We start from the raw sequence: 25,852 nt of genomic DNA on the forward strand, positions 1-25,852 counted from the left end.
TGAGTAGTACAGGGATCTACCTGTTAGATGGAGGCAACAAAACCTGGCCTTCAGGAGGCCGAATGTCCTTTCCATTATTCTTCTTGTTCACCCATGTGCCTCATTGTAACGTTCCTCTGCCCTTGTCCTGGGATTCCTCACAGGGGTCAGTAGCCATGAGAGGTTGTGGTAACCAGAGTCACCTGCAAATAACGAGGAACAACTGTTAGACACACACTAACCCTTAGGGCCCACTCCATACCCATACATCAACACCTACTGGGTGGGAACCAGGGCTCACCTATTAGCCACACCTGGTGCCTCTGGAGTTGAGCCATCACATATGGGTTGCTGCTATTCCTCAGTATAAAGGCATCATGCACAGACCCAGGTTACTTTGCATTGACATGGGAGATGTAATGGTCCACCAGGTACACTATCTGCACATTCATGGAGTGAAAGCTCTTTCGATTTCTGAACACCTGTTCATTTTTCCAGGGGGGACAAATGCAATATGTGTACCATCTATTGCCCCAATAATGTTTAGGATATGTCCCATTGCATAGAAATCTGCTTTCACTGTGGCCAAATCCTCCACCTGAGGGAAAACAATGTAGCTGCGCATGTGTTTAATCAGGGCAGACAACACTTTGGTCTGCACTATTGAGAACATTGGCTGAGACATTCCTGCTGCCGAGCCCACTGTCACTTGGAAGGAGCCAGTTGCCAGGAAATGAAGCACTGATAGGACTTGTACAAGAGGGGGGATCCTGGTGGGCTGATGGATAGCAGATATCAGGTCAGCTTCCAATTGGGCACACAGCTCTGTGATTGTGGCCCTGTCCAATATAGGGGTGAGGATAGTGTGCCTGTCCTCCAGTGCTGACAAGTCCACCAGGGGCCTGTACACGGGGGGATATCTCCATCTCCTATTCATCCGCAGTGGTGGCAATCTAGGGGGCAAACGGTGAGCAGCTGGTCTGTATTCCATATTTCCAAACACTACACTGCATTACATGTTGTGACTGTAACAGTATATTGTTGGATAGGCCCAAATGGTGCGTATGGGTACTGTGAAGCAGTTAGGTGCCATGGCCTGTCTCCTCCTGAAATGGCATCCACCTGTCCTGTATTGAGGGATAGGTGGAAATTAGGTTATTCCACTGACGTTGTGCGCCGTTACTGGAGGCGGTTGAGTTCCGCCGTGCAATTCCTCATTGGTTGTCATTGGGCCCTATGGGTTACAGTACGCACCGCCGCGGACGTGACCGCCATTTTCTATCTGTTCTCTGACTTGCTACCTGACCTTCAACAGGAGAGGACCTACATTGCAAGTGCTGCTGTGACCTGTGTCTGGAACCAACCATGGCTCGTGTCACTGGGGAAAGGGCCCCTGCCTTCACCGCTGCGGAGTTGGAGAGACTGGTGGATGGGGTCCTACCCAGTATCGAATGCTGTATGGGCCTCCAGACGAACAGGTGAGTACACTGTGAGAAAAATGCATGGGGCATGAATGCATGTAGTGCTGTGTGTGAGGGTCTCGGTTGGGGGGGTTGGTGGAAGGGTCCTGGGCAGTGTGCTGCATGTGTGGTGGGCAATGCCTGTGCATAAAGGGGTGTGAGGGTTATGGTGAGCCTTGAGTGTAACAGGCAGGACAGTCTGACTGATACCTTTATCTATGTGTATTTCTCTGCAGGTCAGTGCCCCTCAAAAAAAGGGCATATGGCGTGCCATCGGCAAGGACGTGCGGACCCTGGGGGTCTACGGCAGGCAGAGCACCCACTGTCACAAACGGTGGGAGGACCTGAGACTCTGGGCAGGGAATACTGGTGGTGGCCTATCCGGAGCTGGATGGGCACCTGGGGGCAACACAGCAGCCACAAGGGTGTGAGTACAGTGCCCCAATATACTACTTGTGTGGGGTGGCATCCGGGTAGGGGATGTGGGCCCGTGGGTGCCACTAGGCCAGGCCGTACATTGCAGGGTAGGGCCCATGTTGGGCAGGTCCTGCTGTACACCTCCTCCAACCAAGCTAGTAGGCATCCACTACTGGGCAGGTGTCTGTGGGTCTCAGGTATGCTGCTATTGGCGTTAGGTATCCGTGTCCATGGGCTGATGACTAGCATTGTGACTGTTAGTGCATTGCCTAGTGCAAACGGCTGTTCCCTGTGTGTGTGTGTTGTGTACGCCAATGGTGGTGTTGTTGCCACCACTGACCAAGGGTATCCTTTGTCTCTCCCCCACTTTTTGTTTTGTCACCCTGTCCTTATGGGCATTAGCATCATATGGCGGAGGAGTAGAGGCACCAGCAACGGGGAGAGCTGCGTCCCATAGGGCCCAGGAAGCCGAATCCACTGACGGTGAGGGCACTAGAGGGACGGAGGGCGAGGGGAGCACCACGGCGGAGATTGGAGGAGACAGTTCTGACAGTGATACCTCCTCTGATAGAAGTTCTCTGGTGGTGGCAGACACCTCTGTGCCCACCCAAACTACATGTACAGTCGCCACCCACCGTACCAGCACCGCCCTCCCAGCAGCCCCTCAGTGTGTTTCCCATGCCCCCTCACCCAGGAGGGTGGGCATCTCCTTCTCCCCAGGCACCTCAGGCCCTTCCCCAGTTAGCCCTGCTGCCCTGAGTGAGGAGGCTATTGACCTCCTGCGATCCATCTCTGTTGCGCAGTCAGCTATTGTGAATGCCATCCAGGGGCTGGAAGAGCATTTGCAACAAACAAATGCATTCCTGGAGGGCATTCACTCTGGCATGGCGGCCCAACAGAGATCAATCCAGGCTCTGGCCTCCTCCCTGATGGCAGCCATTGTCCCTGTTTCTAGCCTCCCCCCTCCAACTTCCTCTGCCCAATCCCATTTCCCTCAACCCCAACCTATCCCAAGCACACAGGTAGACCAGCATGCACCCAGGACAACACAAAGGAGTGGTTCAGGCAAACACAAGCACCACACATCATCCCACAGGCACTCACACAAACACTATCCAGATGCAGACATACCAACATCCACTGCCTCCAGTGCGTCCCCCTCCTCCTCCTCGTCCACCTCCCTCCCAGTAGCATCTACACTCACACCTGCATGCACTACATCCTCATCCACTATCACCATCACGCCTATCACTACACTCCCCGCACTGGCAGTCACCACTCCCACATCCATGCACACGTCCCCTGTGTCCTCTCCCACTGTGTCTGTGCCCCCTCATCCCAAAGTACACAAACGTAAGCACTCACCCAACAGCCATCCAACTCACAACAGTATCCAGCCGATGCACCTGCACCCAAACACAGCAGACAGACACCTCCTACAACCACTTCCTCCTCCTCCACTCCCAAACCTTCACCCTCTTCCTGCCCCAATGTCCCGAAGAAGCTTTTCCTCTCCACCCTTGACCTCTTCCCTACCACTCCCCCCGTCCTTCTCATCATGCCAGGGTGGTCAGAACCCAGGCGAGCACCTCAGTCACCCAGTCCACAGCCACAGTAGTGTTGACAGCTACTGCAGGTGGGAGAGGATCCCGGGCACCAGACAGCAATACTGACAGGGTGCCTGCACCACATGCATAAAGGAAGGGCAAGGAGGCACCACCAGCTGTGACAGGGAAGGGCAAGGAGGCACCACCAGCAGCGTCTAGGAAGGGAAAGGAGGCACCACCAGCTGCTGACAGGAAGGGCTGGGGGCCTGCACCAGCAGGCAGGAAGGACAGAAGGCCTAGTGCTGGGACTCATTCGGAGCCCCCACCACCAATCATGGTGGTTCAGCCGTCTGAGGCTGCAGGGGAAGGGCTGGAGCCTCCCCCCACCACTGCCAGTACTGCCACCATCAACGCCACCAGCACCACTGCCAGCAGCAGCAGCCCCAGTGGGGAGTAATCTGAGGCTGCAGGGGAAGGGCTGGAGCCTCCCCCCACCACTGCCAGCATCACCACCAGCACCAATGCCAGCAGCAGCAGCCCCAGTTGGCAGCCATCGAGGCTGCAGAGGAAGGGCTGGAGCCTCCCCCCACCACTGCCAGCATGGCCACCAGCACCGCTGCCATCAGCAGATGCCCCGGTGAGCAGATGTCCGAGGCTGCATGGGAAGGGCTGGAGCCTCCCCCCACCACTGCCAGCACTGCCACCAGCACCACTGCCAGCAGCAGCAGCCCCAGTGGGCAGCCATTTGAGGCTGTAGGGGATGGGCTGAAGCGTCCCCCCACCACTGCCAGCCCTGACATCAGCACCGCCACTGCCACCACTGAGCAGCCGTTACCGCCGGCGGATAGTGTGTAGTCCTGCCTCCATGGGTTGTTATGGGTCCTGGCCCCTGCAAAGCATGTGAGAGACTGTGACCTTGCACTCCCCAAGATCTGCATCACAGGCCACAATGCCCCCTCCAGAACCAGTGGAAGAAGCCATCCACTCACCCCATCCTTCCCAGGATAAAGCACTCTGGGCACAAGGCCACCTTCAGAACCAGTGGAGATGCCATCCACTCACCCCATCCTTCCCAGGATGAGGCACACTGGGCACAAGGCCCCCTCCAGAACCAGTGGAAGAACCCATCCACTCACCCCATCCTTCCCAGGATGAAGCACACTGGGCCCAAGGCCCCCTCCAGAACCAGGGGAAGAAGCCATCCAATGACCCCATCCTTCCCATGATGAAGCACACTGGGCACAAGGCCCCCTCCACAACCAGTGGAAGAAGCCATCCACTCATCCCATCCTTCCCAGGATGAAGCACACTGGGCACAAGGCCCCCTCCAGAACCAGTGGAGAAGCCACCCACTAGAGTGACTGTGGCCTTGCACTCCCCAGGACCAAGTACAGGGCATGTTGCCCCCTCCTGAGCATGTGGGCAAACCACCCACTTGAGAGACTGTGGCATTGCACTCCCCAGGACCAAGCAGTGGGCAAACCACCCACTTGAGAGACTGTGGCCTTGCACTCCCCAGGACCAAGCAGTGGGCAAACCACCCACTTGAGAGACTGTGGCCTTGCACTCCCCAGGACCAAGCAGTGGGCAAACCACCCACTAAAGAGACTGTGACCTTGCACTCCCTAGGAACAAGCAGTGGGCAAACGACCCACTTGAGAGACTGTGGCCTTGCACTCCCCAGGACATCGCACAGGGAAGGTAGCCCCTTCCAGGACCAGTGGTGTTGTACCATCCTCCGGCTGAGCTGCCCCCCCATTCCCCGTTCCCCTGAGGCGCCTGTGTATTTTCGATCTGATGCCCCTGCAGTGTTCACTCCGTGTTGTTGCAGGAGTGAGGTGGGGCCTTGGCCTATGTGATGTGGCCCTGTGGCCCACGAACATTGAGGACTGGGCAGTGTCCCTACATTTGTAAATATGTATATACGTTTGTATTTTGATGCACTTATTTTATTGTATTACACTCACTTTCTTCAAATCATTTTGTCCTTGCACTATTCTTGAGGGGTAAGGGGTGGATATGTGATGTTTGTGCATCTGATTGTATGTATGGTGTTGGGGTGGGGGTATTGCGTGTTGCGTTTGTGTTTCACTCTCTTTTTCCTCCCCCCTCCCTTGTGTGCTAGGCGGCAGTACTCACTGTGGTCGTCTTCGCCGGCGTTGCTGCTCATAATGCAGGATGAGGTAGACGAGCATCGGAAATATGTGCAGCTCGGGCTCCATGCCGTCTTGGTTGTTCCCTGAGTCTCCAGAGGTGAGTCCTTTGACTTCTGTGTTCTGTTTCTGTCATGCTTTTGATGTCGTTGGTACCGCCTCTGAAAAGGTGGCGGATAGGCCTGTCGTAATAGGGTGGGTGGTACATTGTCTTCCGCCTGGCTGTTGGCGGTTACCACTGTGGTGTTTGGTGATACCGCCGTGGCGGTCGGTGTATTAAAGTGGCTGTCTGTCTAAGCAGTTTCCGCCTTTTCATAATTCCATTTTTTTTTACCGCTGGCCTGTTGGCAGTATTACCGCAGCTTTATCACCGACCGCCAGGGTTGTAATGAGGGCCTACGTGTTTGTGTTGTGTTAATAATATATTTTATATCACAGGTTAGCAACTTTTAATAAATATAATTAATGTATAAAACTTTAACTATTATTTATCTTCTTTTTCTTTTATTACAGCTTGAAAGACAATTATTTAGCACTAATAAAGGTAAGTAATTACATGTTGCTTCATTAATAATATACAAAATCCATGCATATTCTTATGCGTCCAGTCAGCCAGCCATACATCCAGTCACATAGCCACTCAGTTATCTATAGAGATAATTGTGCAGATAGTCACTCACCAGTACAGCCGCTCATGCATCCATTTGCTCACCCGTACATTCACTCACACACCCAGACACTCACTCATACAAAAACTTACAGCTACTCACATATTCCGACAGTAACCCATTCACACGCTAATATAGTCAGATACTCATCCATTTAGCTCTTCACACAGCCAGTCACTCACTCATACAGCTACTCACATATACAGTCATGCACCCATACAGGCAATCACGCACCCAATCACCAATGTATACACACATATAGCAGACTCTAACCGATAGAGCAAATTACATACTGCGTCACTTACTTTTACAAGTACTGAGACATGCATTTACCAATACAGCGACTAAGGCAGCAAGGGCCAGATGTAGCAAAGGTTAGCGACTCGCAAACGGGCAGAATCGCAATTTGCGACAGTGCAAAATCGGAAATGGGATGCAAAAAGCCCATTTCTGACTCGCAAAAAGCGATGGGACCCGTTTGCAAGTCGCATCCGTTGCGACCCCATTTTGCGACCCGCAAATAGCAAGTCGCAATTTGCGAGTCGCAAACCATATGCAATTGCAACTCGCAAATTACGACTAGTCGCAAAAAGCCCAGTTTGTATGTCCCATTTACCACTAACTCAGAGCAGGTGGTAACCATTACCAAAGTATAAAAGGGGACCCAGAAGCCATCTGGGTTACTCAAGATGGCGGAGATATACCTGATAGCAGTGAGGAGGAGAGTCTACGCAGCCCAGCAGAGGAGGGGCCACAGACAGGAGAAGATATATAGAACCAGGCAGACTCTTTTTCAGCAAACTGAAGAGGAGATCTATGACAAATACCGCCTTAGCAGAGCAGCCATACTAGAATTAATAGATTTACTGAAACCACAGCTAGAACACCAGACTCTGCGTGGCTGCGCCATTCCTACGCATGTGCAAGTACTATGCTCACTGCACCTCTTGGCCTCAGGGAGCAATCAGGGGGTCATTGCTGTGGCAGGTGGGGTATCCCAAAGTGCAGTGTCAAGGTTCCTCAGGGCCTTCCTAGATGCCTTAGTCACACACATGTCTCACTTCATATACTTACCAAGGAATGATGCAGAAATGAACAGCACCAAGCTGGACTTTTACCGCATTGCCCACTTTCCCCATGTCATAGGGTGTGTAGATGGGACACACATTCAAATATGCCCCCCTGCAAATCTTGAACACATTTTCCGCAACAGAAAGTGTACCCACTCACTCAATATACAGGTTGTTTGTGATGCCCATTATGTCATCACCGACATTGTAGCTAAGTTTCCAGGCAGTACCCATGACTCATACATTTTTAGGCATAGTGGGATACATCAACGCCTGGAACGTGGGGAATTCGGAGACGGTTACCTCCTAGGTAGAGCCACAGACACTTGCAGACATACACACAGGTCACTGTGCACGACAATCTGGACTTCCTAACCGTGTACTTTTGTGCCCAACAGGTGACAGTGCATATGCTCTCAGGCCTTGGATCATGACTCCGTTTTTAACACCCAGCACTGAATCAGAGAGGCAATACAACAGTGCACATAAGAGGACCAGGAACCTGATTGAGCGCACCTTCGGACTCCTGAAGGCAAGATTCAGATGCCTCCACCGCAGTGGAGGTGCCCTCCAATACACCCCCATTACCGCATTCAAAATTGTGGTCGCATGCGCCATCCTCCACAACATAGCCACCCGACGTGGGCTACCTCTCACCCCTGCAGACCCAGATCCGGATGATGAAGAGCAAGAACAACCACATCGCCATCATGGGGATCGGAGTATAGCTAATCAAGGCAGACTGAGACGGGATCACATTGCAACACAATATTTTGGACGGTACGTGTCAACTCCCACCATACTCACCTATTAACCAAAAACTCCATTTGTTAAGTGGAACAAAAATAACTGTTTTATTTGTGTAATTAAGAAACTATATACAAGTCGAAATTGTCCATGGGCAGGAAAATGCCAACCAGTCATATGGCACATTAACGCCATGTGCCACATTTAATGGTCGTGGGTGTTCTCTACGATCTTCTGCCCCTCCTGCCAGCCTGGCTGGTCCCTGCTGCTTCCGTGGTGCTCTGCCTACCACTCCTGAGCACCCTGCTGTCAGTGGCAGAGACACTGCTCACTGTTGAGCCCTCCTCACTGTCTTGGGGTGTTTCCCCTGTGGCCCTCGACATTTCCCGTGTCTCCATCAGTTCGATGATGTGGGTGAGACGTCCCAGGCCCCTAGCAACATCCCCAGCGAAATGGCCCATCTCTACTTGCAGCCCAACTGTCCTCCTCGACAGGCCTGTGGTATTCATGGCGAGCCTGCCGATGGATGTGACCATCCTGTCCAGTCTGTGCATTATCTGCCGATCTCTGCGCCGCCCAGCCTCTGCCTGGGCCAGCAGTCCTCCCGCCAGTTCCCTAATGGCAAGGGCAAGGTCCCCAGTGTTCTGGCACATCATGTCCATACGTCTGTTGAGGTGCTGCATGCTGGCATGGTTGTTTCGCACAAAGCGGCGCAGCACACCACTAATTCTGCCCAAAATTCTGTTCTGCAGGCGCTGACCACGCAGCAGATGTGCCTCACTGGTGGTTGGAGGAAGTATCCCGGATGCAGACTGCAGCCCAGATGGACTTGACCTGCGACGCCTGCGCAGCGGTGGCTGCCCTGTGCTCCCACCTGTGTCCTCCCTGCCTGTTGCTGGGGCAGCCTCTTGCGTAATTGTTGCAGCAGGTGTGGCTACTGCAGGGATGCTGCTGACCGTGCAGGTGGGGGTGCTGGCGGGTCCTGGGGTGTCCTCCTGGGCCTGGGTGCTTGGGGTGTTGGGGGTGTCTTGCTGGAGACCTGTGGGACATGGGGAACAGACTGTCAGTGTCTACTATCTATTGAAACTTCCTAATAAACATTTGCCTATGAACTGCCTACTTGACTACATTTCCCATAATGCATCATTCTGGCATTTTCTACCCTGAAATGGAGCTATATTGGTTGTGCATGCACCTGTGTACATGGTGGGTGGGGGTATGGCATTGATAGGGGTACAGGCATATCACATGGTACTCACCGGTTGATGTGCTGGGCTCTGAGGTGTCCAGGTCCCCAAATCCACACACTGCCTCCTGCTCCAATGTTTCTTCCACCCTTTCTTCCAGGGGTGTGGGTGGTGCACAGACGATGGTCCCCCTCCTGTGCCTCTCATCTCCCGGAGCCTTTCAGCCACCCTCTCCTTGGTCCGGGAGCGGAGGTCATACCACCGCTTCTTGATGTCCTCGATTGTCCTGTGGCTCACCCCCAGGGAATTGATCTTATCCTGAATGTCCTGCCAGAGTTGTTTTTTTGTGGCCTCAGGAACATTGAGGGCTGCTCTCCCAAATAGCTCATCATAGTGCTGACAGCATTCCTCTGTCAGCACCTCCAGCTCCCTCTCAGAAAATTTGAGCTTCCTCTTTCTTGGGGTTCCCTCCATGGCAGCTGCTGTTTGTTCTGTGTGAAAACCGGCAGTTATAAAAGGGTGTGGTCCTCCCTCCTCCCAGGTGTATTTGTAAACTTCCTGGCTGTGATGTCATCATCATGTGCCAGGAAGTGTTTCCAGAGTGTTCTGGTGTGGTTTCTGGAGTGTTCTGCTGCACCTGTAAGCAATTTTCAGGGTAATCGCAATTTGCGACACCTACTCGCTAATTGCGAGTTTGTTTTTTGCACACTCGCAAAAAGCGACCTCGCAATCTGCGGACTCGCACACTGCGTTGCGAGTCCGGCTGCGAGTCGCAAATTCGGATCGTTTTTTTTTCTGGCATTACATATTGCGACTCGCATTTTGCGACTCGCATCAACTCGCAAAATGCGAGTCGCAATTTTTATTTTTGCTACATCTGGCCCCAAGTCACTTACCAAATCAAGCACTCATGCAACCAGTCAGTCACCTGTAAAACGACTTACATACCCAGAAGTCACCAATTGACGCACCCATACACCCAGTCACTCCCCCATACATCCACTTATGCAGCCAGACACTCATCTATACAGACACTCACATGCCCAAATACCCACCCATAAAGGTATTTACAGAGCCAGTCACTCATCCATGCAGTCACTCCCACATCCACTAACTCCCCCATACAGTCTGTCATGCACTCAAAGTCTCACCCATACAGCAACTCATGCACCCACTGAGTTAACCATACATATACTAATTTACTCAGTCAGTCATACAGCTAGTTATACAGGCATGCATTTACCTATATGGCCACTGTTACTTCAAGTCACTCACTCATTCACTCATTTAGTTAGTTACCCAAATACCCACTCATCCACCTGGTCAGTCACCTATTTATCTACTCATGCAGCCAGACACTCACGCATACAGCCATTCATATGCCCAGTGACTCACACATACAGGTACTCACAAAGCATAGGGTAAGGGCTGGCCGGATTGGGGAGAGTCATGTGGCTGCGTTTTCGAACTATGCAAGGGCAGTTGCCATTTTGATCAGAAGGGGACTGCAATGGCGTACTGAGAAAGTGATTATAGATCCGCATGGTCACTATGTTGTCCTGCAGGGTACATTACATGACAGGCCGTTTCGTCTGGTGCCTGTATATGGTCCCAATGTGGACGACCTGCAGTTCTTTGAGGAGGTGTGGCGCTTGGTGTGCTCCCTGGGTCCTGGGTAGCTACTGTGGGGCGGCGACTTCAATGTGGTTCTGGATACAGTGGCGGACCGTGAGAGCCGAACTCGGCCCCAGCACGTGGCAGCCACAGGGGCACTTTCTTGAATCATGGCAGAGGGTGCTGTGGTGGATTTATGAAGGGTAAAACATGGTGCTGACAGAGAGGGAACATGTATCAACATAGTACATAACAGCTGGTCACGTATTGATAGATGGCTTGGCACCAGAGATGTGGAGCTCTGGACGGAGTTTATTGAACATATGCCTTGCACCTTGTCAGACCATTCTCTGGTTCTTTTAAAGTTGGGAATTCCTGGGGGTGCCCGCCGTAATTTCTTGTGGAGACTACCGCGCGATGCATTGAAAGATCTAGCCTTTAGAAAGGAGGTGCGAACGGCTATAGTGGAATACTTTACGGTTAATAAAGGATCGGTTTAATCGGCTGGTACTTTGTGGGAGGCATTTGAGGTGGTGATCCGGGGGATCTGCTTAGCTAAACAACACGGCATGCTTAGGGCAATACGTTGGGAATTGGCGGATCTGCAGGCCCCGCTGATCATGCTGGAGAAACGCCTATGCACCAGCATGTCTAATGCCCTTCTCGCTGAGATCCGGGAGAAATTGTCCAAATACGAAGGGGCGGCGCTTTGTGAGCTCTGCTTTCTGGGTAGGGAGGCTAAAGCAAGATGTTATGGAGAGGGCTGGTAGAACGTTGGCAGAAATGCTGCATCAGCCGTGGGCTGGGAATGATATTGTGGAGCTGTTGGACCCCGCTGGTGAACGTCAGGCTGGTGCGGACGAGGTCATGCAGGTGCTAACTGAGCTCTATTTCTCCCTTTAATCTGCTTCAGAGAGGCCGGGCCCGGAGACAGATAAAGAAATTTTCAAGGACATTAGCCTGCTTTGGCTGGAGAACACACACAGGCAATATCTGGACTCGCTGTTCTCTGTTGAGGACATCATACAGGTCATCTGCAGCATTCTTTACTGCTCTCGCTGACTGGCAGTATAGCAATTGTGAAGATGGTGGTCCTGCCCAAATTTCTTTATTTGTTTACCAGCATTCCTCTCATGCTCACATCCAGCTTCCAGAAACGACTTAGGTCTCTACTCATATCTTTGGTCTGGGCCGGTAAGCGGCCCAGGATATCATGGGAGACGCTCACGCTACAGTTTGAGTTGGGTGGATTGGCCGCTCCAGATTTGGAACTTTATTATAATTGAGCACAGGCCAACTATGCACAGTTTTGGATGCACCCCATAATATATTTATTGCACCTAGCTCCTGAACAAGACTCTGGGGGTCATTACAACATTGGCGGTAAAAAGCGCTTACCGCCGCGCAGAAGACCGCCAATATACCGCCGCAGCCGCGGAATTCCGCCACAGCTATTATGACCCACATCTCGGAATCCTCCGAAATTCAGACACCCACACAAGTCCGCCACACCAAAGGTCAGTGATAAACTGGCGAAAACAAAACCTCCACGTCAACAGAAACACACCCATGCTATTACGACCCACGAATCCACGCAGCGGTCTTTCAACCGCGGTATTCCATTGGCGGTACACACCGCCGTGCTCAAAATACACACACATCTCCAAAACACCGCCACATTGGACAATTCAAAATACATACACGTGATACACATACAAACACCACTCCCACACAGCCAACACAATATAAAACACACACCCACATCACCCACAAACCCCTACGACCAATATTACAGAGAGAAGGCCAGAGAGACTGCACAGCCAAGACAACACCACCATACAGAGGCACACAACACCATCACCCAACCCACATCCACGCACAAAACACCACACACCACTACACATCACCACACACATCAACACTCACACCGCCACACACACCACCCCATGTCACTCCAAAGACACCCCCCCTTCTCAAAGGAGGAGCTCAGGGTCATGGTGGAGGAAATCATCCGGGTAGAGCCATAGCTATTTGGCTCACAGGTACAGCACACATCAATAGCCAGGAAGATGGAGCTATGGCGAAGAATCGTGGACAGGGTCAACGCAGTGGGACAGCACCCAAGAAATAGGGAGGACATCAGGAAGAGGTAGAACGACCTACGGGGGAAGGTGCGTTCAACGGTCTCCAGGCACAACATCGCGGTTCAGCGGACTGGCGGCGGACCCCCACCTCCTCCCCCACAACTAACAACATGGGAGGAGCAAGTCTTGACCATCATGCATCCTGAGGGCCTCGCAGGAGTCGGTGGAGGATGGGACACTGGTAAGTCAAATCTTAACTATCATATCCCCCACCCTACCTGCATGCTATCACACACCCCCACCCTCACACCCTCCCCTATCACTACAACTCCACACTAATGTACTCATAACACAAACCACACACCCCAACACCAAGCCCTGCATGACACAACTAAGCATGGACACCCAGCACTAAAGCATGCCCACTGCACATACCCATACAACCCCCTAAACCACCATCACACAAGCTCCCACACAGGAATGCTTGCACTGGGGTACACGCTCACCCACCCATTGCACACCATTACACACACACATGCAATAATCATGCTCTTCTGCCCCTGCAGGAACCCGAAGGGCCGTCACCACACCAGAGGGTCCAGACAACATCACTCCACCCCCAGAAGAGGCCTACAGTGATGATAGCAGCTCTGCCCTACTGGATCTTGATGACCAGCCCGGGCCATCGTGGGCCTCGAGACAGTCGGTTCCCCTTGCACAGGCACAGCCCAACACCGACCTTCGACCCTCTGGGAACACCAGCACAGCACCCACCCAGCGGGCCCAAACCTCCCTACCCAGGACAGGTCAATCAGCAGTGTGTCCACCACTACAGGGAACCCAGGATAACCCACCACCCCAACAACAACAGGGACCTGGGGGCAGTGGTAGTGGGCACACGGTCCAGGGTACTGAGGCACAGGAACACAGGGGAACTGGGAGGGCTGCTGCGACAAGGGGCGGACAGGCCAAGGGAACCCACTATCCACGAGGCCCTATCCTCCATCATGGGAGCATACCACCACTCCCAGGAGACGATGGCGACGGTCCTGGACAAGTTGCAGGAGACCCTGCGCCTGCAGGAGGAACATTATTTGGGTTCAGGGAGGAGCTCAGGACAGCTCCGCCTTGGGCACCATCGTAGGGGTGCTGAAGGACATACAGCAGACCTTGAGGGACACCATGGCACTCCAAGGGGCCCCTGACACTAGCCAGGACGATGAACTGCCCACCACCTCCGACGGCGCTAGTGGACAGGACGCCCCGCCACAGGACCACCACACCAGAACCCCAACCCCTGCAGACGGACAACCACCACGCAAGCGGTCCCTGAGATCCAGGAACAGGACAGAGCAAGATGGCAAGACCCCCGCCAGGAAATGAGCCCACCCTGTTTGTCCTCCCACTGTCCCACCTTGTTACCCTGTCCATACTTAAACTGCCCCAGCTCCACTTCCTATGCCCAGATGGGCAGTGCACCTGTGAGACTAATAGACTGGACTCTGCCATGGACATTCCTCCGCCATCACCCCTCACCATTTTACAACCCCCTCCCATATCTGAGCACTTCAAAAAACACCCTTGAAACACAAAACAATCTGGAGTCAGTCTGTGATTTAGTAAATATGTATTATCAATGACAGTGACATAATGCGTTTCCTATTGTAAGGCTAACATACCTATGTCACACATCACAAGTCCTTGAAGGATGCAAGCAGATGACACGTTGGTAACCACACCTGTGAAACCGTAAAGGAAAGGTACAACTCAGTTACCAAATACTGGTTGAAATCGACAGACAGGATAGAGGTAGACGTGTGAAAGTTAATGTAATGTTAAACATGGAAATGTTCTCACCTGTGTGTCACTGGAAATATTGCTGTATGACTGACTCCCTGTTGTCGTTGTCTTCTTCCTCAGCTTCCTCCTCATCACTGTCCACAGGCTCCACAGGCTCCACAGCTGCTACAACACCGTCATCTGGATCATCCTCCTGCAGAAAAGGCACCTGGCATCGCAAAGCCAAATTATGAAGCATGGAGCAGGCGATGATGATCTGGCACACCTTCTTCGGTGAGTAGAATAGGGATCCACCTGTCATATGGAGGCACCTGAAACTGGTCTTCAGGAGGCCGAAGGTGCGTTCGATCACCCTCCTAGTCCGCCCATGGGCCTCATTGTACAGTTCCTCTGCCCTGGTCCTGGGATTCCTCACTGGGGTCAATAGCCAGGAAAGATTGGGGTAACCACAGTCCCCCAATAGCCATACACTGTGCCTCTGGAGTTGACCCATCATATCAGGGATGCTGCTATTCCGCAGGATGTAGGCGTCATGCACAGAGCCAGGGAACATAGCATTTACCTGCAAGATGTACTGGTCTGCCAAACAGACCATCTGAACATTCATAGAATGATAACTCTTCCTGTTTCTGTACACCTGTTCACTCCTGTGGGGGGGGGGTGACCAGAGCTACATGGGTCCCATCAATGGCACCTATGATGTTGGGGATATGTCCAAGGGCATAGAAGTCACCTTTAACTGTAGGCAAATCTGCCACCTCAGGGAAAATGATGAGTCTCCTTATGTGTTTCAGCAGGGCAGACAACACTCTGGGCAGCACGTTGGAAAACATAGGCTGGGACATCCCTGATGCCATGGCCACTGTTGTCTGAAAAGACCCACTTGCAAGAAAATGGAGCACTGACAGCACCTGCACGTCAGGGGGGATTCCAGTCGGATGGCGGATTGGTGACATCAGGTCTGGCTCCAACTGGGTACATAGTTCCTGGATTGTGGCACGGTCAAACATGTAGGTGACGATGACATGTCGCTCTTCCATTGTCAACAGGTCCACCAGCGGTCGGTACACCGGAGGATTCTGCCATCTTCTCACATGTCCCAGCTGACGGTGCCTACGAAGGACAGCAGCGACTAATCAGTCATTATTCCTCCAGGTATGTACCCACAGTTACACACAAGACTACACCACTCACAAAACCCTTCCTGTATGTGTGTTGAGTGTAGGCCTAGCTATGTGTGACGCAGAGGTAAATGAAGCCATGTGGGCCCCTGAAATGGCGGCTGCCTGACCTCTAAACTGGGACAATGGGATTATGGGGTAACTGTGCTGGCGTTGCACACCGTCGCGGTAGGCGGTCGAAGACCGTGGCGCAATGCTGCATTGGTTCACATAGGACCCTATGGGTCCCAGGAGCCAATGAACAGGTGCGCCGGCGGTGATGATGCGCACCACCGCGGACGTCACCGCCGCGGACGTCACCGCCATTTTCTATCTGTTCAATCACTAGATACCTGACCTTCGACAGGAGAGGACCTACACTGCAAGTGCTGCTGTGACCTCGGTCTGGAAGTGACGATGGCTGCTGCGTCTGTGGAAAGGGCCCCTACCTTCACTGCACAGGAGTTGGAGAAACTGGTAGACGGGGTCCTCCCCCAGTACACGCTACTCTACGGTCCTCCAGACCAACAGGTTAGTACACAGGGAGTACGTTGTATGGGCTAGGCCTGGGTGAAGAGGGCTGGTTGGATGAGGGAAGGGGGCAGAGTTCATAGAACATTAATGCATGGGAATGAATGGGCCACATGGCCAGAGTAGGGAGGGGGCCACTCACATCGACGGTGCAGTTGGTAATGACTGTTCCTCTTTCCTTGTGCATGTCATGTAGGTCAGCGCCCACCAGAAGAGGGACATTTGGCGTGCCATCGCCAAGGAGGTCCGGACCCTCGGGCCCACCAGAGACGGGTCACCCACTGCCGGAAAAGATGGGAGGACATTCGCCGCTGCAGCAAGAAGACGGCGGAGGCTCAGCTGGGGATGGCCTCCCAACGTGGGAGGGGTGCCCGTCGCACCATGACCCCCCTGATGTTCCGGATCCTGGCGGTGGCCTACCCGGAGTTGGATGGGCGCTTGAGTGCATCACAGCAGACACAAGGGGGTGAGTTCAACCTCATTCTGCTGACTTTGCGTGCAGTGGAGGTGTCTAGGTGGGGGAGGTGGGCTGTGGGTGTCCATAGGCCAGGGCGAGTTCGGTAGGCAAGGCCCCTCCGTAATGCAGGTCATGTGGCACTCTACCCCACCTCAGCAGAGTGCCAAGTACAGATATAGTTGCCCCTGTGGCATCCATGTGTGCAGATGTCCACCATTGCCATGTAGGCCATATCCCAAAGATTGCATGTGCAGAGGGCAGGAGCACGGCGTAATACAGGGGGCTGCTGTGTCTGTCTTGTCCACCATTGGTAGCGGTATGCCATGCACTAAAACTCTCTTTCTTCTGTCTCCACCCCTTTTTCTGCTCTCCCTGTCCTTTTGTACATCAGCATCATCAGGCGGAGGTACAGTGGCACCAGAGCACGAGGGAGCTGCATCCCACATGGCCATGGAGGGCCACAGCACGGACTCTGAATGCACCAGTGGGACGGAGGGCGAGGGGAGCTTAACGTCGGCCACCAGATCACCAAGCAGCGACACGGACTCGTTCGCCGATGGGGGCTCCCTTGTGGTGGCGGCACCATCTGTGCGCCCCACTTCTACAGGTACAGCCTCCACTTCCCCTACCAGCACTGCCCTCCCGGCAGCCCCTCAGCGTTCGCCCCGTGCCCGCTCACCCAGGAGGGTGGGCATCACCTTCGCCCCAGGCACCTCAGCCCCTGCCCCTGTCACCCCTACTGCCCTCAGTGAGGAGACCATTGACCTCCTCAGGTCACTCACTGTTGGGCAGTCTACCATTGTGAATGCCTTCCAGGGTGTAGAACGAGAGTTGCAACACAGTAATGCATTCCTGGAGGGCATTCTTTCTGGTCAGGCTGTCCTTCATCGAACCCTGCAATCTCTGGCGTCAGCACTGATGGTAGCCATTGTCCCTGTGTCCAGCCTCCCCCTCCAACCTCCTCCACCCAGACCCAATCTCCTGTACCCCAGCCCATCCCAAGCACACCTACAGACCAGCATGCACACAAGTCAGCACACATAAGTAGCTCAAGCAAACATAGGCACAACACAACCCACAGGCACTCACGCAAGCCTCACCCACGTACAGACACAGCAACATCCACTGCCTCCACTGTGTCCCCCTCCTCCTCTTCTCCCTCCTCCCTCCCAGTCTCGTCTACACACACACCTGCATGCACCACATCTACAGGCACCATGGATCGCACAAGGAGACCCAGCACCACGAACCGCTCACCTGCACTCACCACCTCCACTGCCATTTACACGTCCCCTGTGTCCTCTCCCAGTGTGTCTGTAACGCCCCCTCCCAAAGTACACAAACGTAGGCACCCACACACCCAACATCCATCCACCTCATGACAGCCTCCAGTACCTGCACCTGCACCCAAAACACCTAAAGTGACACCTCCGACAACCACCTCCTCTTCCTCCACTCCCAGACCCCCTCCAACTACCCTTCCCAGTGTACGTCAGAAACTGTCCCTCTGTAAAGTTGACCTTTTTGCTCCCACCCCCCCCTCCAATTCATCAGTCCCGTCGTAGCGCCTCAGCCAAAAAGCCTCCAATACCAGTGGTGCCTGTTCAAGGTTTGTGGAGTGCACGGGCCACCAGGGCAGGCAGTGTGACCCGGAGCCAAGGCACCCCCTGTAAAGGCTCTAAAATTGAAGATTGGACGACGGGACCGTGTGAAGACTCCTGGTGGGAAAACAACGCACATGGGTTCCAAGGGGATTGGAGAGTCAGCTGTGACTCCACCAAAGTTGGGGAAGGGCCAGAGGAAGTCCGCCCAGCCTGTTGTGAGTGTCACGGCAAAGAAGGGCGCCATCATTCCCAGTGGTCGAGACCCAACCGCCAGCACCGTCGTCACTGGTCAGGAGGCCTCCGCCGGAGTCATTGCCCAGGAGGGCCCAAGTATCGTCACTGGTCAGGAGACCACCGACGGAGTCACAGCCCAGGAGGGCCCAAGTATCGTCACTGGTCAGGAGACCACCGCCAGAGTCACAGCCCAGGAGGGCCCAAGTATCGTCACTGGTCAGCAGACCACCCCCAGAGTCACTGCCCAGGAGGGCCCAAGTATCGTCACTGGTCAGGAGACCACCGCCAGAGTCACTGCCCAGGAGGGCCCAAGTATCGTCACTGGTCAGGAGACCACCGCCAGAGTCACAGCCCAGAAGGGCCCAAGTATTGTCACTGGTCAGGAGACCACCGCCAGAGTCACTGCCCAGGAGGGCCCAAGTATCGTCACTGGTCAGGAGACCACCGCCACCGCCGGAGTCACTGCCCAGGAGGGCCACGGCTGCCACAGTCCAGGTGGGCTATGATGGAACGTCATGCCACACACCAATGCCCAGTGTAGGGAACGTCATGCCACACACCAATGTCCGTACCAGAACCGCCATGGCAAAGCACAGCTGAACAGTCCAGAGACCGCCATGGCAAAGCACCGCTGAACAGGGCAAGCACCGGGTAGGAATGAATAGACCGCCACATCAGGCATCCTTATCCCATGTGCAGCTGGGACAGTGACAGGACAGGAACTTTCACGGGGAGACTCATCCAGTCTGGGCACCAGTCCCCCCCAGAACCAGTGGAGAATGTTATCGACTTGTGAGACTGTGGCTTTGCACTCCCCAGGATAGCACGGTGGGCAAACCACCCACTGTAGAGACTTGTGAGACTGTGGCTTTGCACTCCCCAGGATGGCACGGTGGGCAAACCACCCACTGTAGAGACTTGAGAGACTGTGGCTTTGCACTCCCCAGGATGGCACAGTGGGCAAACCACCCACTGTAGAGACTTGTGAGACTGTGGCTTTGCACTCCCCAGGATGGCACAGTGGGCAAACCACCCACTGTAGAGACTTGTGAGACTGTGGCTTTGCACTCCCCAGGATACATCAATGGGCATGGAGCCCAGTCGTGGATCTGGCTTTGCAGTAATCCGGCTGAGGTGCCGCCCCTTCCCTTCCCCCTGAGGTGCCTGTAGTATTTCTATCTGATGCCCCGGCAGTGTTCTCTCCGATTGTAGTCAGGTATCTTTTGTCCATTTTTGGACTGTTGGTGCACGGACATTGTTATGTACATATCTGCACTACTTCTCGTAATGTATATATTTCTGACTGAATTTCGTATATATCTGTATATTTTTGTAAGACATGTATATTGCAACATTACAATGTTTGAACGGATTTCGCTTTGTCTTTTCATTCTTCCAGGGGGATTGTGGGTTGTTACTGTGATTTTTGTGGATGCATTGGTGTGTATGTTGTATTATGCGAGGTTGGGGGTGGGGGTGTTTGGTGGGTGTCCCCCTAACTTTTGCCTCCCCCCTCCCCATGTCGTAGGTGCAGTACTCACCGTTGTCTTCGGCGCCTACGTAGATGATGGTCGTAGAGGAGCAGAAAGACAAGGGCAGGGAGTATTTGGAGTTCCGGGTCCATGGAGTCCTCGTTCCTCGTGGGATGTGTTGAGGTGAGCGTTTTCCCATTGCAAAAGCTGTTTCCGCCGTGTTTTTATCCACTGTGAATCCGCCCCGGAAAAGGTGGCGGATTGGCGGGTTGTGATACTATGGGCGGTACATTGTCTTCCGCCTGTCTGTTGGCGGTGACCGCCGCGCTGCTTGTCTGTACCGCCGTGGCGGGCGGTGTGTTAAAGTGGCTGTCTTTGTTGGCGGTTTCCGCCTGGGTCATAATTCCCTTTTTTTATCCGCCGTCCTGTTTGGGGTATTACCGCAGCTTTAACACCGTAGGCCTGGGTTGTAATGACCCCCTCTGTTTAGCCCGCCCTGTTTGGAGTGTTATATGAAAGGCCCAGCTGCAGGACGCGGGAACAGAGTGTTGTCTGCCCTGCTGAAACACGTAAGGAGATACATCATTTTCCCTGAGGTGGCAGATTTGCCTACAGTTAAAGGTGACTTATATGCCCTTGGACATATCCCCAACATCATAGGTGCCATTGATGGGACCCATGTAGCTCTGGTCCCCGCCCACAGGCGTGCACAGTGCGGGCCTGGCAGGTGCTTCTGTGGTGGACTGGGGCCAGGGGGGCCGTTTGCACTCTCGGTGCCGGTGCGGGACGTTGTGCACCCACTTATATTGACGGTCGCCGGATGGACGAGCATCTGCGCGAATTACAGCCGACAACCTTGGGGTCCTGGTATCCTGAGAACTCATTTATCTCTCTGGAAGTTGCGCTTTGTGCGCCATATGATACCACGTAATATCGGCTCACTTACCTACAAATCAGAGAATTCCTATGATCCAGGTACCCTGCTTTCCCTGTGGTGCCCCCGATGAACCGCATCTTGGAGTTACTGTACAGGTTCCTATCTCCCCATGGCCGTATCACAGGCTTGTATGTGTGCATGCAGACGACTGCACCCGCGGTGTCATCTTGGACCAAGACACAATGGGAGTTGGATATAGGGGAGACCCATTCGGATGATGTATGGCGGTATTGTTGTGCGCACATGCGGGAGCTCTCCCCCAACTATAGACTATGATTATTACATTTTAAATTTCACCACCGCTTGCACTATACGCCACGACGTCTTATGAAGATGGGCGTTCAGTCTGATGACAGATGCAATAGGTGCTGAGTGCGCTGGAGGAAATTGTCGGGCTTGAGTTGCCGAGGTCCCTTAAAGTTGCTCTTCTGGGATACATTAGAGAGATCTCCCCCGAGAACATGAGATTGGTGGGATTTCTTCCAGGTCTTCCTTGAATCTGGGCAGCAGAATGGTGCGACGGAGGCTGGTGTCTAAAACTGACCTGGTCCGCGGCCCCCCCTCCTCCTCTATCCTTTGTTGAACTGAGACAGCGCTTTGTTCTTTCGGGCTGGCTGTGATACTTGCAAGAACTTCCTCTTTTTTCCCTTTTTATCTTTTTCTCTTCTCTCTGGCTATCTTCTCTCATTCTTCTGTTTCCCGATGCAGATGGTGGCATGCATAATTAGGCTATCTGCCCCTTGTTTGCTTATACATTGTTTACATAAAAATGTATTACATGTAAAATCGCCAATGGGAACGATATGGTTATCCGTCAGGCTCTGACATTTGTTGTGATTTTTGCTATTTGTTCTCTGAGCATTCTGCCTGATGCATCAGAGTTGTTTCTTGTTCTATATAACATTACTTCATAAAAGCAATACATTTTTTTTTTTAAAGTACCCTGACCATTGTAATGTCGATATTTATTTCCACAATATTTTTGTCCACAATTTTCCTCTACTTTGCATTATAAGTATGTAAAGTTAATATTTTTGATTTTGATGTTTTTACCACAATATTTTTGTGGTTGATATTTCATCATAAAGCCATTGTTGGTGATATAAATAAAAATACATTTTTTTTCAAATTAACAAGGATAACTTACACACACACACATGCATACTGAAAAATGTCAGATAGGTGTGGTAATTTAATAACCGACCCTTCAGACTGAAGCACACAGCCTCTTCTTCTGTTTGGAAGGTTGTGTGCACATCTGTAGATTCCAGCGAGATAAAGGCCCTCATTACAACCCTGGCGGTCGGTGACCACGTCGGAAACCGCTCACACACATAGCCACTTTAACACACCGACCGCCACGGCGGTAGCAACAAACACCGCAGCGGTAACTGCCAACAGCCAGGCGGAAGACAATGTACCGCCCACAGTATTACAAAAGGCCTATCCACCACCTTTTCCGGGGCAGTACCAATGACATCAAAAGCACGGCGGAAACAGTACACAGAAGGCAAAGGACTAACCCCTGGAGACATAAGGTAGAACCACGCCGCCATGGAGCCCGAGTTGCAGGTGTTCCCCATGCTTATCCATCTCCTTCTTCACTATGAACACCAACGCCGGCGAAGACGACCAAGGTGAGTACTGCCGCCTAGCACACAGGGGAGGGGGGAGGAAAAAGAGAGTGACATGCACATGCAACACGCAACACCCCCACCCCAACACAATACACATAAACTGATGCAGCAATAACACATATTTACCCTGTACCCCTAAGGAATAATGCAAGGACTACAGGAATTTATTGAAGTGAGTATAATAATATAAAATTGTAGAAAATCGTGCTTTAAGGTCAAAACAGTATATTCATATATACAAATGGAGGGGCACATCCTAGTCCACAATGTCCATGGGCCACAGGGCCACATCACATAGGCCAAGGCCCACCTCACTCCTGCAACAACACGGAGAGAACATTGCAGGGGCTCCAGGTCGAAAATACACAGGCACCTCAGGGGGACGGGGAATGGGGGGACACCTCGCCGGGAGATGGCACAACACCACTGGTCCTGGAGGAGGCTACCTGCCCTGTGCGATGTCCTGGGGAGTGCAAGGCCACAGTTCCTCAAGTGGGTGGTTTGCCCACTGCTTGTTCCTAGGGAGTGCAAGGCCACAGTCTCTCTAGTGGGTGGTTTGCTCACTGCTTGGTCCTGGGGAGTGCAAGGCCACAGTCTCTCAAGTGGATTGTTTGCCCACTGCTTGGTCCTGGACAGTGCAAAACCACAGTCTCTCTAGTGGGTTGTTTTCCCACTTCTTGGTCCTGGCGAGTGCAAAGCCACAGTCTCTCAAGTGGGTGGTTTGCCCACTGCTTGGTCCTGGGGAGTGCAAGGTCACAGTCTCTCAAGTGGGTGGTTTGCCCACATGCTCTGGAGGGGGCAACATGCCCTGTGCTTGGTCCTGAGGAGTGCAAGGCCACATTCTCTCTAGTGGGTGGCATCTCCACTGGTTCTGGAGGGGGCCTTGTGGCCAGTGTACTTCATCCTGGGAAGGATGGGTGAGTGGATGGCTTCTTCCACTGGTTCTGGAGGGGGCTTGTGCCCAGTGTGCTTCATCCTGGGAAGGATGGGGTGATTGGATGGCTTCTTCCACTGGTTCTGGAGGGGGCCTTGTGCCCAGTGTGCTTCATCCTGGGAAGGATGGGGTGAGTGGATGGGTTCTTCGACTGGTTCTGGAGGAGGACTTGTGCCCAGTGTGCTTCATCCTGGCAAGGTGGGGGTGAGTGGATGGCTTCTTCCACTGGTTCTGGATGGGGCCTTGTGCAAAGTGTGGTTCATCCTGGTAAGGAGGGGGTGAGTGGATGGCTTCTTCCACTGGTTCTGGAGGGGGCATAGTGCCCAGTGTGGTTCATCCTGGGAAGGATGGGGTGAGTGAATGGCTTCTTCCACTGGTCCTGGAGGGGGCATAGTGCCCAGTGTGCTTCATCCTGGCAAGGAGGGGGTGAGTGAATGGCTTCTTCCACTGGTTCTGGGGGGGGCTTTGTGCCCTGTGATGCAGCACTTGGGGAGTGCAAGGTCACCTGGGTGTCACAACCACAGGATTTGCAGGGTCCAGGATGCACTACAGTCCATGGAGGCAGGACTACACACTGCCCGCCAGCGGTGACGGCTGCTCAGTGGTGGCAGTGCTGGTGTTGGTGCTGGCAGTGGTGGGGGGAGGCTCCAGTCCATCCCCTACAGCCTCGGACGGCTGCCCACCGGGGATGCTGGCAGTGGTGGGGGGAGGCTCCAGCCCATCCCCTGCAGCCTCGGACGGTTGCCCACTGGGGATGCTGGCGGTGGTGGCAGTGGTGGGGGGAGGCTTCAGCCCATCCCCTGCAGCCTCGACGGCTGCCCCCTGGGGCTGCTGCTTTTGGCAGAGCTGCAGGCAGTGGTGCTGGTGGCAGTGCTGGTGCTGGTGTCAGGAATGCCACTGGTGGGGGGAGGCTCCAGCCCTTCCCCTGCAGCCTAAGACAGCTGAACCGCCATGGTTGGTGATGGGGGCTTAGAATCAGCCCCAGCACCATGCCTCCTGTCCTTCCCGTCTGAAGGGGCAGGTCTCTCGCCCTTCCCAGCTGGTGGTGTCTCCTTGCCCTTGGCAGCTGGTGGTGCCTCTTTGCCCTTCCCCTTTGCAGCTGGTGGTGTCTCCTTGCCTTTTCCCTTGGCAGCTGGTGGTGCCTCCTTGCCCTTCCCCTTGCCGGCTGGTGGTGCCTCCTTGCCTTTTCCTTGGCGGCTGGTCGTGCCTCCTTGCCTCTCCCCTTTGCAGACGGTGCAGGCACACTGTCAGTGATGATGGCTGGTTCCTTGGAGCCTCTCCCACCTGTAGTAGCACTACTGTGGCTGTGGAAGGGGTGGCTGAGGTGCTCGGCTGGGTTCTGACCACCCTTGCCCAATGTGAAGGACGGGGGAAGGGGTAGGGAAGAGGTCAACGGTGGAGAGGAAAAGCTACTTAGGGACACTGGGGCGGGAAGAGGGTGAAGGCTTTGGAGTGGAGAAAGAGGGAGTGGTTGTAGGAGGTGTCTGTCTGCTGTGTTTGGGTGCTGGTGCATGGGCTGGATGTTGTTGTGAGGTGGATGAGTGCTTGCGTTTGTATACTTTGGGAGGAGGGGGCACAGACACAGTGGGAGAGGACACAGGGTACGTGTGCATGGATGTGGGGGTGGTGATTGTCAGTGAGGGGTGAGTAGTGATAGGCGTGATGGTGATGGGTGTAGTGGATGAGGATGTGGTGCATGCAGGCGTGAGTGGAGACGCTACTGGGAGGGTTGTGGATGACGAGGAGGAGAGGGACACAGTGGAGGCAGTGGATGTTGGTGTGTCTGCATCTGTATGGTGTTTGTGTGAGTGCCTGTGGGATGATGTGTGGTGCTTGTGTTTGCCTGAGCCACTCCTTTGTGTTGTCTTGGGTGTATGCTCGTCTGAATGTGCACTTGGGATAGGTTGGGGTTGAGGGGAATGGGACTGGGTAGAGGAAGCTGAAGGGGGGAGGCTAGAGACGGGGACAATGGCTGCCATCAGGGAGGAGGCCAGAGCCTGGATTGATCTCTGTTGGGTCGCCATGCCAGAGTGAATGCCCTCCAGGAATGCATTTGTTTGTTGCAAATGGCCTGCCAGCCCCTGGATGGCATTCACTATGGTTGATTGCCCAACAGAGATGGATCGCAGGAGGTCAATAACCTCTTCACTCAGGGCAGCA

This window comes from Pleurodeles waltl, chromosome 4_2, assembly GCF_031143425.1.
Source record: "Pleurodeles waltl isolate 20211129_DDA chromosome 4_2, aPleWal1.hap1.20221129, whole genome shotgun sequence".
In the NCBI taxonomy this organism is placed as follows: Eukaryota; Metazoa; Chordata; class Amphibia; order Caudata; family Salamandridae; genus Pleurodeles; species Pleurodeles waltl.